This window comes from Notamacropus eugenii, chromosome 2, assembly GCF_028372415.1.
Source record: "Notamacropus eugenii isolate mMacEug1 chromosome 2, mMacEug1.pri_v2, whole genome shotgun sequence".
NCBI classification, from domain to species: domain Eukaryota; kingdom Metazoa; phylum Chordata; class Mammalia; order Diprotodontia; family Macropodidae; genus Notamacropus; species Notamacropus eugenii.
Genome location: NC_092873.1, coordinates 485,553,151 through 485,563,595, shown reverse-complemented (window position 1 = coordinate 485,563,595; position 10,445 = coordinate 485,553,151). Strand labels below are relative to the sequence as shown.

General features: G+C 43.7%; 1 pseudogene; it reads left to right on the top strand.

The window, feature by feature from the left end:
• The first annotated feature begins 3,228 nt into the window (after window positions 1-3,228).
• On the top strand, window positions 3,229-9,927 carry LOC140529856 (low affinity immunoglobulin gamma Fc region receptor II-a-like; annotated as a pseudogene).
• Window positions 9,928-10,445: the final 518 nt, after the last annotated feature.

Genomic DNA, 10,445 nt, shown 5'->3' with positions numbered 1-10,445 from the left:
ATAAACACATTTAGTCATTTCCCAAACAATGGGTACTTTCTATGATTCCCATTCTTTGCCACCTCAAACAGAGCTGTAAATATAATTGCATATCCTCAGAATTTGTTTTGCTTAGGGTTAATCCTTCCCTTAATCCATATTTTTTTTTTCTAATTTCTCCTCTCATTCCTCCTTACCCCACTTCCCTCGTAAGAAATGCATTTTTGTACTCAAAAGTGTGTATATATTCTTCCATCCTTTGACCAGGAAAGGAGGGAAAGAATTTGGAACTCAAACTTTAAAAAAAGAAAAAATATTAAAAATAAGTAAACAAGAAATAAAAAAAAAAGAAAAAGAAAAATCATATCCCCTCCTCATGTCATGTCTGGATTCCTTATGTCTGTGGTTGCTCTGAGGTTATCAACATAATTGATGGGTCATGGATCAGAGTGGGAGGGGTCATCTGGTCCAGCTGCCTCATTTTGCAAGTGAGGAAACTGAGTCCAAGAAAGGTTGACTGAGTAGCCGAAGGACACACAACTAGTAAGTGGCTAAACTAGAATTTGACCTCAAGATCCCTGAATCCAAAGCTGGCCTCTTTCTCCTGCCCCAAGTGATGTCTGAATGTCTGTGTATATGCTGTGTGGGTCATGTCAAAGCAAGTCAACAAGTATTTATTAAGAGTCTGTGATGTGTCAGAAAGTAATGATTGTTGGGGATACAAAGAAAGGCAAACACAATCCCCTCTCCCAAGCAGCTCACAGTCTGTGGGTGCTGCTGTCTACACCATGTTGAGTATATGTACTGTGCATTGTACATGTGTCTGTATCTGTTATACTTAGATCTTGGGTCTCTGTATTGGAGAGACTGGAGGAGGAGAGATTGGGGGCAGAACCTCAGATTCATTGATGAAGGTGGCAGGTAGTAGGGGCTGGGGTTCCTGGCCTTGTAATGGAGGTAAATATGACTCTCCCCCTTCCTGCAGGAAGAGCATTTCTTCAGTAAATGCATCCCTCTCCTTCCCACAGAACAAAACTGACCCCAGAACTTTTCAAGGTTTCCCCCAGATTTTGGAGATTGAACTTCCAGATCATTCACTCTGCCTTTCCCTGAGATGGATTCCATTTGAGAAGATGAGAGCTCTTGGGGTTTTGTGATTGTTGGTTGTTGTTCTTATGTGTGTTTGTTTGTTTGTTTTTTACCAATCTGATGGGACCTAGGGGATCCTTAGGGAGCTGATATCTGTTCATTAATAAAGTAACCTTTTATAGTCTTTTTTCCCCCCTTTTTTGGGCATTTTCCCAACTAGTCACTTGACTTTTGGGTCCTTTGTCAAGAGTAGGGTATACTACTGTCAAGAGTAGGGTAAGATCTCAGTTCCTCCAAGATGACACAATCAAACATGTACTGGTCTGGGCACACTGAGGGATTTTTGTGCCCAGAATCTTAGCAGTTACCTCTCCACAGACACCTGGCCTCCAGTTCCACCAAGTCAGCACTGGGGGCTGATTTTCACATAAACTGTGGGGGCAGGGCCACCATTCAGTGTGAGATAAAGATCTGTTCTCTCAGGGTGTCTACACAGGGCCAAGGCAACAATCAGCTCCTCAGTGCCCCCTGGAGTTTTACAATTCAACAATAGATATGGGCTGCAGTAGGGGCTGCGGTTGTTGCTGCCTGCCCAATGTGGCCTCTGTGGTCAGCTGCTGCCTGAGACCAGAGCTATTTGAAAGCCCTTCTCCCTTCTCAGCCAGCTGAAAAAACCCTGTCACTGACCTTTGGTGCCTCTGGGTTGAGGGATCTGCAAACCTGCTGCTACTGGGACTGGGGATTCCAGGACTGGAGATTCCTCCCCAAGGGCTGTTTTCAAGCCTGACTGTGTGGCCAAGGCTGGGCTGGGCTCCACTTCACGTCTGGTGCAACAGACATTTCCTGTGGGCCTTTCAGATCATCCTGGGCTAGAAATCTCCTTCACTCTATTGTTTTCCACTTCTGCTGCTCCAAAATTTGTTGAGAGTCCCTCTCTACAGGTATTTTATGGGCTGTGTGCAGAGAACCTACCTTTGTCTGTCTTTCTACTCCATCATCTTCACTCCACCTCCTTTCTGAGACTTTATTTTTAGATTCTATCTCCTCCCTACTGGAAGTAAAAGGCCTAGTCCCAATAATGAGCAAACTGGGAGCTTAAGCTTTCTCTGTTTTTCTGACATGTGCTCATTCATCCTTCATAGGTACCCTGATGACCCTCCACTCCCAGAGAGACAGTGCAGACAGACACTTGGCTTTAACCCTACTGCAACTCAGAACTCAAGATGAATCTCCAGTCTCAGCACACATATCCCCCACTCCCCAGCATGGAGTACTGAAAGCAAGCACCAACCCACCCATCTATTTTAAAGAGTTTCCCATCCCACCCAACCTCCTGACTTTCCCTGGAGCATTTTGTCCTATTATTATGAATAACCTATAATTATGAGCAACCTTAGGTCACTATTTCTAGCACCAAGAACTCAGATCCAGTGGTGTAATGGATAGAGAGAATGGAGGTTCTGAAACATCATAGACCTATGACCATTAGCAAGTCACTCAGATTATGTTAACTTCTGTTTCTTCACCCATGGAATAATGGGTGATACATGGAATATGTCATGCAAATGGAATAATATGGAATAATATATGCACCACATGTCACAGGATGGTTATAAAAAAAGTGTCATGTAAATGTGTTATGATTATGGCATGTCAGGGGTCTCTAGGGAAGAGCATTTTCATGCTTCTCCACCTCTCTCTAAATTAGAACTGGGCTCTGGGGTAGGTCCATTGAATAACCAACAGCTGGCATTTATATAGAGCTTTGAGGTTGACAATTTTAAATTTTGTCTTTTTTCTATATACATATATATGATGCATACATACACACACACATACACACATACACACACAGAGACAGACACACTCTTCTACTTCCAGTGCAACTTACATCTTGAGTTCCACTGAGGCTGGGGTGGAGGAGTTTGCTTGCTATCTAATAGATTTCTCTGAAATTACAGTTGAGTAATCAGTTGGTTCCAGCTGTGGGTCCTTGGCTAGGAAACCCTGCATTCTACTGTCAAAGAGGGAAGGAGCAGAAGGAAGGGGGACTTCAGTGGGAGGAGGGTGAGTGAAAGAGGAGGAGGAGAGGAGACTGAGGTAGAAGGCTAATGCTCAGTCCCTCCTTTAGAAGAGTTTTATGTCCTCTTAAGAGGACTGTGCTGGGATTGTTGGGTCAGGTGTGTGCTGCTATTTTCTGAATCTTTGTGCTGTTTGGAATCCACTCCTGGCATCCCCTGCCTGCCATGGGGAGACTGTGGATGCCCCAGCCTGTCACCACCACCAGCTCTGTGCTGCTGTGGGTAACACTCTTGTGTCTAGGTGAGTCTGAGCTTAATGTGGCAGAAAATGGGGGTGCAAAGACAAAGGCAAATTCTACCTCAGGGCCCAACATGGGAGGAAAGCATGAGTGGGGAAGATGGAAAGAAGGAGGAAGGTGGGAGTGGGAAGGGGCTAAACATGACCAGTTCCTTAGGATCAGGACAGAGGACAGATGTGCAAGTTGCCAACAATGCTGATTCTTACAGAAAACTCTTCTCTGGGTGTCCTCTCCCCACCAGGCACCTGAGGGTTTTACTTTCTCCCTCCTATTGTGGCCTTCCTTTGAGAACCTGTCCCTCTCTATGGTATAAATGGCTCATAACAACTCAGTAGTAGACAGACTTCTTCAGGATGTTTCTATTTTAATAACCACAGTGGAATCAAATGGCTTCAGTCAAGAGGTGGATGAGGGTGCTTCTCCCTCTGTGGCTCAAATCATGAAAGTTTGCTGGTGTTTGCCCCTTCTTCCATGTCTAAAACTGGGATTCTTTACTGAGAGAAGGGAAGTGTTTATCCATGAAACCAGGGAATGGGGAAAACCCCCATTTCAATAATTCAGGAAGAGCAGATTGTGAGGCTTGAAGAGTTAAGAGATTCGTGTTTGCTTCCTTTATATATATAGACATTGTCTGGAAAGGAGGGTGGTGGTGATGTTGGAGGGGTACACAGGCTGTCCCCATTACGTTAGTGTAATGCACTGAGCTGGGGCCCTGGATCAAAGACTGAGAGTTGGAAAAAACTTTAGTGACCACTTGGATTCTTCCCCTTTCTGCCCCCACTTTTTAGATGAAGAACAAAAAACAAACCAACCCAAAGTCAAAGAAGGTAAATGATTTGCCCAAGGTCTCAAAGGCAGCAGGGCCATCATTTGATTCCAAAGCCAGACCATTGCTCTGATTTTGGTGCAAATTCCTCTTCTTTCATCTTTTTTGGGGGAATCATCTCCAGATCGAATTTTAAGTTGAGATGAGATATACTGTGTGTGCATCTCCTACCCTACCAAGGCCAAATGCATTCTAGAGGCTCTAGGCCTGCCCACAGTGGGTCATGACAGACACTCTTCTTCATTTCCCCAAATGTCATGCTTATATATGGACAGATTCCTGAATGTCCAGAGCTCTATCAATTCCAGGCATCTTTTGGTTCACCTCAGTGCCCTAGGGACTCCATCAACCCTGGACCTATTTCAGGAATAGCACTGAAGCAGAGAAATCTCCAGACCTCATCATAGGCAGTGCTTGGTTGTGAAAATGAAGAAGAGAAAAGGCTAGAATAGAACTGTGGAACCCAAGAGGACCCGAGATACCATCTAGTTTAGCTGTCCTATTTTATAGATGAGTCTCAGGACCTGGGAGGGCTCAATGTCCAGCCCAAGGTCCCATAATTAATAAATGACATAAAACTGTTCCAGAAACATCTGGTAAGGCAAGAGACTTTCTTGAGATCAATGGCCATGTCTCCTGACTTTCAGAGCAATTCCTCTGTCCAAGACACTGGAATGTCTGCAATTCTTCCATTTTCAATCTATTACTGGAAAGATGCTTTCCCCATAGCTCTGTCTTTCTGTCTATGTGGAGAGAAAATTCTGATTTTCCTGCACCTCCCCTCTGTACAGTCTCTGAACATCTGAACATCCCTGACCTTGTTCCCCTATTCAGACAAGGATCCAGTTCTGCCTTTGTACTAATAACAAGAGCTAACATTTAAATGGCTCTTTAAGGATTGTAAAGGGCTTTACATGGATTATCTCATTTGATCTTCACAACAACCCTGTGATGTAGGTGCTGTTATTGTCCCCATCTTACAGATGAATAAACTGAGGCAGACAGTGTTAAGATACTTACCCAGGATCACACAGCTACTTACATGTCTGAGGTCTAATTCTGAGCTCAGGTCTTCCTGCTGAGGTCCAGTGCTCTATCCACAGCACCATCTGGTTAAACTGTGACTACTCACCAATCCTAAATTAAACTTGCAGCCCCCATAGCCTTTCCTAGTTCTTAAGAAGCATAACCAGTAATATGGAAATACTTTTTGCATGATTTCACATGTAGAGTTGATATCACATTTCTTGCCTTCTCAGTGGATAACTGATTGATGTAAAGGAGGGAGAGAATTTGGAACTCAAACTTTAAAAAAAAGAAAGAATGTTAGAAATAAGTAAATAATAAAATAAACTAATAAAAAGAATAAGAAACAAACAGAAAAGAAGAAAAAGCACAATCAGATGTATCCACTACCCTAGAGACTCTCCTTTCTCTGTCTTTCTCCCTGCTCATGAGCACTCTTAGATTAAATCCTACTCTTAAGAAAGGATTTAGTTCAACAAACTCGTTGATAACTGAGATGTAAAGATGTTTTCATTTTGGAAGGGAACAAAACATTGAGCTACAGGAAGGTCTCCAATGGTGTCATTTCAGATGTCACTGAGCAGCCAGTAGGTTATTTTCTTATTTGTTTGCGGGGAGGGGACATTCAGTGCCCCTGGAATCCTTCTGATTCCAGGCAGCTCTGAGAAACCTTGGGGAAAGACTGCACAACAGGCTCCTCTGGTTCCCAACCTTGCCCATGCTGGAGCTGCCCAGCCCCTGGATTCCTTGAACTGCTCTAATCCTTGCTTTCTGGTCTCTTGCAGCTCCAACCATCAGGAGTAATGGTAAGTTCTGTATTCAGTTTTGACCTTTTATTTTTTTTTAAACATTCCCTTCACTTCCCTACTTCCTGAACATCCATATCAATGCAGTATAGCACATATCAGTACATCCAGTCCAGTAGCTCCTATCCTGACTGAGGCCTTGAACCCACCTGATTAAGGACAGAGTGAGACTTTAGGGCCAGTACTGCAGCAGCTGTCACTGAGATAACTCTCTTCTCTCAGTATCTTCCACCCACTCCTTCCTGCTGCTAGAGATTCAATCTTCTTCCTCAGGAGTCTGTTTTTAGGTGGTTCAGTCATGTCTGCCTCTCCTCGTGTCCCCATTTTACAGATGGGGAACTGAGGCAAATAAGAATTAAGTGACTCACTCACACACAGCTGGTAAGTGTCTGAACCTGGGTTTGAACTTTGATCTTTCTGATTGGGAATTTGGTTTCTAGTCACAAAGTCACAGGAAGAATATCCCCTCCAAAAAGGACTAGTCTGCTCAGGTGTGTCTCCATGTTTCTCTGTGTTTGAGTGAATTGTTTTTGTTCAGTCCTGTTCAACTCTTTATGATGCTATTTGGGATTTTCTTGGCAAAGATACTGGAGTGGTTTGCATTTCCTTCTCTGGATCATTTTATAGATGTGAAAACTGAGACAAACTGGGATATTGGGCTTGCCCAGGATGACACAGGTAATAAGTATCTGAGGTTAGATTTGAACTCAGGTCTTCCTGACTTCAGTCCTGGAGCTCTGCAACTACTGTCCCATCTAACTGCCCTTCTGGGTTTGAGTAGTTCTTATATGTATCCCCATTTCTTCTATATCCCTGGACTTGTGTGTGTTTCCATGGAAAGAAAGTCTGCTATTTATCACACATTGACCTCATTATTTCATTCCTCTAACTTTCAGTTTTCTCATCTGTAAAATGAGCCAGTCAGACTCACTAGGTAACCTTTATGGTCCCTTTCAGTTTTCACTGTTAAGATTTAGGATCAAATGAGAGAATGTGTATTAGTACTGTTCTTGGCACACATATAATGGCACTTAATAAGTGCTTCTTTTCCATCCTCACTCCCCATGGCATCTCCCTTTATATACGTGGTTGCTCTGAGGTTGCCAACATAGTTATGGGTCAGAGATCAGAGGGAGGGGTCATCTACTACAACTCCTTCATTTTGCAGGTGAGAAAACTGAGTCCAAGAAAGGTTAATTGAGTAACTCAGTTGGCAAGTTGGGCTAAACACATCTTACACAACTGGTAAGAAGTTAAACTAGAATTTGAATCCAAGATGCTTGAATCCCAAGCTAGCATCTTTCTTCTGCCCCAATTGATCTCTAGGTGTCTGTGTATGTGCTGTGTGGATCATGTCAAATCAAGCCAACAAGTATTTATTAAGTGTCTGTGATGTGTCACAAAGTGATTGCTGGGGTTACAAAGAAAGGTCAACATAATCCCCTTTCCCAAGGAGCTCACAGTCTGTGGGTGCTGCTGTCTACACCACATTGAGTATATGTACTGTGCACTGTACATGTGTCTGTATCTGTTATGCTTAGATCTTGGGTCTCTGTATTATGCCATCTGGGTTCATTGGAGGAGGAGGCATTGGGGGCAGAGACTCAGATCCTCTGATGAGGCTAGCAGGTAGCAGGGGCTGGGGTACCTGGCCTTGGAATGGAGGCAAATGTGACTCTCCCCCTTCCTGCGGGAAGAGCATTTCTTCATTAAATGAATCCCTCTTCTTGTCACAGAACAAAACTGACCCCAGAACTTTTGGAGATTGAACTTCAGATCATTCACTCTGCCTTTGTGTGAGATGGGCTCCCTCTGAGAAGAAGATGAGAGCTCTTGGGGTTTTGTGGTTGTTGGTTGTTGTTCTTGTATGTGTTTGTTAGTTTTTTAACAATCAGATGGGACCTAGGGAATCCCTAGGGAGCTGTCCACCCTTCAGGAAAAGGCTCTGTGGTCTAATGTCTCAGTGTCGTGTCAATGTGTGAGAAAATTGCCACCAGCCCTTGACCCAGCTCTGACCTTTTGTCTCCTCCACAGCCCTTATCTAAACATGCTCCATTCTGTTCTCTGTGCCTGTCACTGGTATCCTCTTCTCACATCTGGAATCTGACGCCTCCTTGGGGATTCCTTTTCTTCATTCCCTTCTCCTCTAACCATCAGGTCCCTCAAGGGCAAGAGTGACCCTGGAGCCCCCATGGTTCAATGTGCTCCAAGAGGAAAATGTGACTTTGACTTGTGAAGGGTTCCAGACCCCTGGACAGGAATTCATTCAATGGTTCCACAGTGGGTTACCTCTCCCCATCCACCAGGACTCCTACTTCATCCCAGGTGTCAGCTTAAAGGACAGTGGGGAATACCAGTGTCAGACATAACACACAGCCCTCAGTAACCCTGTGAAGCTACAGGTATCTAGAGGTAAGTGAAAGATAAGGAACCTTGGGTAAGGTGGGGGTGGGAAGAATTGAAATCTGCTTATAATACAGCTTGGAAACGGGCATATCCTGACTGAACTAATATGTCAGGAGCTATGGGGGGACAGTTTTTAAGAAATCTGCAGTTTCAGTTGTCCTTTTCACTCTTACCCTTACTGAGGTGTGAGTTCTAACTTTCTCTCGCTGACTCTTTCTATCCTCACTGCTCATTTCTGCTAGGAAATTTCCTGACCTCCCCTCATTGAATGACCAGGGGACTAAAGATGTACATTTAATCAATCAATAAGCATTTATTAAAGACCTATTAATAAGCACTGAAAATACAAGTATAGAGAATGAAAATCCCTCATCACAAAAAGTTTACATTCTAAAGGGGGAGATAACAAGTGTTGTACACACATACATATATGCACATGTATGTCTATGTAGACACACATATATACATATAGGTCCACATCTGTAGACATATAACATATATACAGCATACATATAAAATTAATAACTACAGCTCTAGGGAAGGCATTTTGGAGGGAAGATTGCTTGGAGTTACAAGGAGCAGGAAAGGCTTCATGCCTGAGCTGCATCTTATAGGAAGAGAGGTGGCACTGTGGAATGCTTAGTGCTTGGTAAGAGACTGAAGATCCCAGCGTCCTCCACGTCATCCTGGCCAATTGCCAGTCAGACTAACTTTTGTCTTGCCACTGGACTTTGATGACTTTGGAAGAGACTGAGGCTGACAACTTTGTGCAACTCTGCCTCTCTTAAATCCAATTCACCTAGGAGTCAAGACATCACCCTGTGATGTCACTGGTCCTCTTTGAAAACAAAGGACAAAGCAGCAGCAGCAATATGTGGGCACATTCTAGAAAGTGACATTCTGCATGTCCCTCAGACCAGGTCCTCAGGTTCAGAGTCAAGGTCTGCTTTTCTTTGTCTTTAGAGATGGCAGGAAATCTTAGATGGCCCAAGGCTCTAGGACAAGTGGAAATGTCCTGAACCATTGGCCTCTGTGTTTGTCTTTCAGATTGGCTGCTACTCCAAGCTGAGAGATTAGAATTCATGGAAGGTGACACGATGATCCTGAGGTGCGACAGTTGGAGGAGCAAACCGCTAAATAAAGTCATATACTACCACAACGACAAAGCCTTAAATTTTGACCATCAGACTTTCAACTATATTGTCTCTCCAGTGAATCATACTCACAGTGGATCCTACTACTGTCAAGGGAAAATAGGGAATGTTAACTATGTGTCTACAACTATGGTTATCACTGTACAGGGTAAGGAGATTTGGGCAAGGCACTTGAGGGGAAGAGATGGACACCTAGCACTGAGCTTATGTGGTTCTTATGGGGTGGACAAGGAACTGCTAGAAAGAGAAAATGGAAATACTTGACATTTAGATGGTATTTCTAGGTTTATGAAATGTTAATTTGATCTCCACCAAAAAACCCCACCCACAGGCATTATTATTGCAGTTGTTATCCTTTTAGAGGGAATAAATTGAGACTCAGAGAGATGTGATGTCTCTATGATAACACAGCAGCAGGGCCTGAATATGGGTCTTCCTTATTCTAAGCTCACCCTTTAGACAATGCCATACCACCACTCATTAATTCCAGTCAAGGCACAGAGCCTTGGAGAGTCATGGCAGTCTCACTGTGTGAAGATCAGGTCCGATGGGTGAGGGTCCTAGCAGTCCTAGCCAGATATCCAATTTCTGTATGCTCACCTCGTTTGGAGAACACAGCTCCCAAGTAATAAGCTGCAAGTACACAGCTTTTCAATAACTCTTCCACTGATCCCAGAATATCAATGGAACCCCATAAGTAGGGGAAGAAGGTCATCCACATACAAAATTTATAAAACACTCTTAGAACCCCACAACCTCTCTACTTTTCATCTCCCAGACCATCTCCTTCAGGATAGTTCTGTATCCAGGCAGAGACTGTGCAAGTCTGCACACATGGC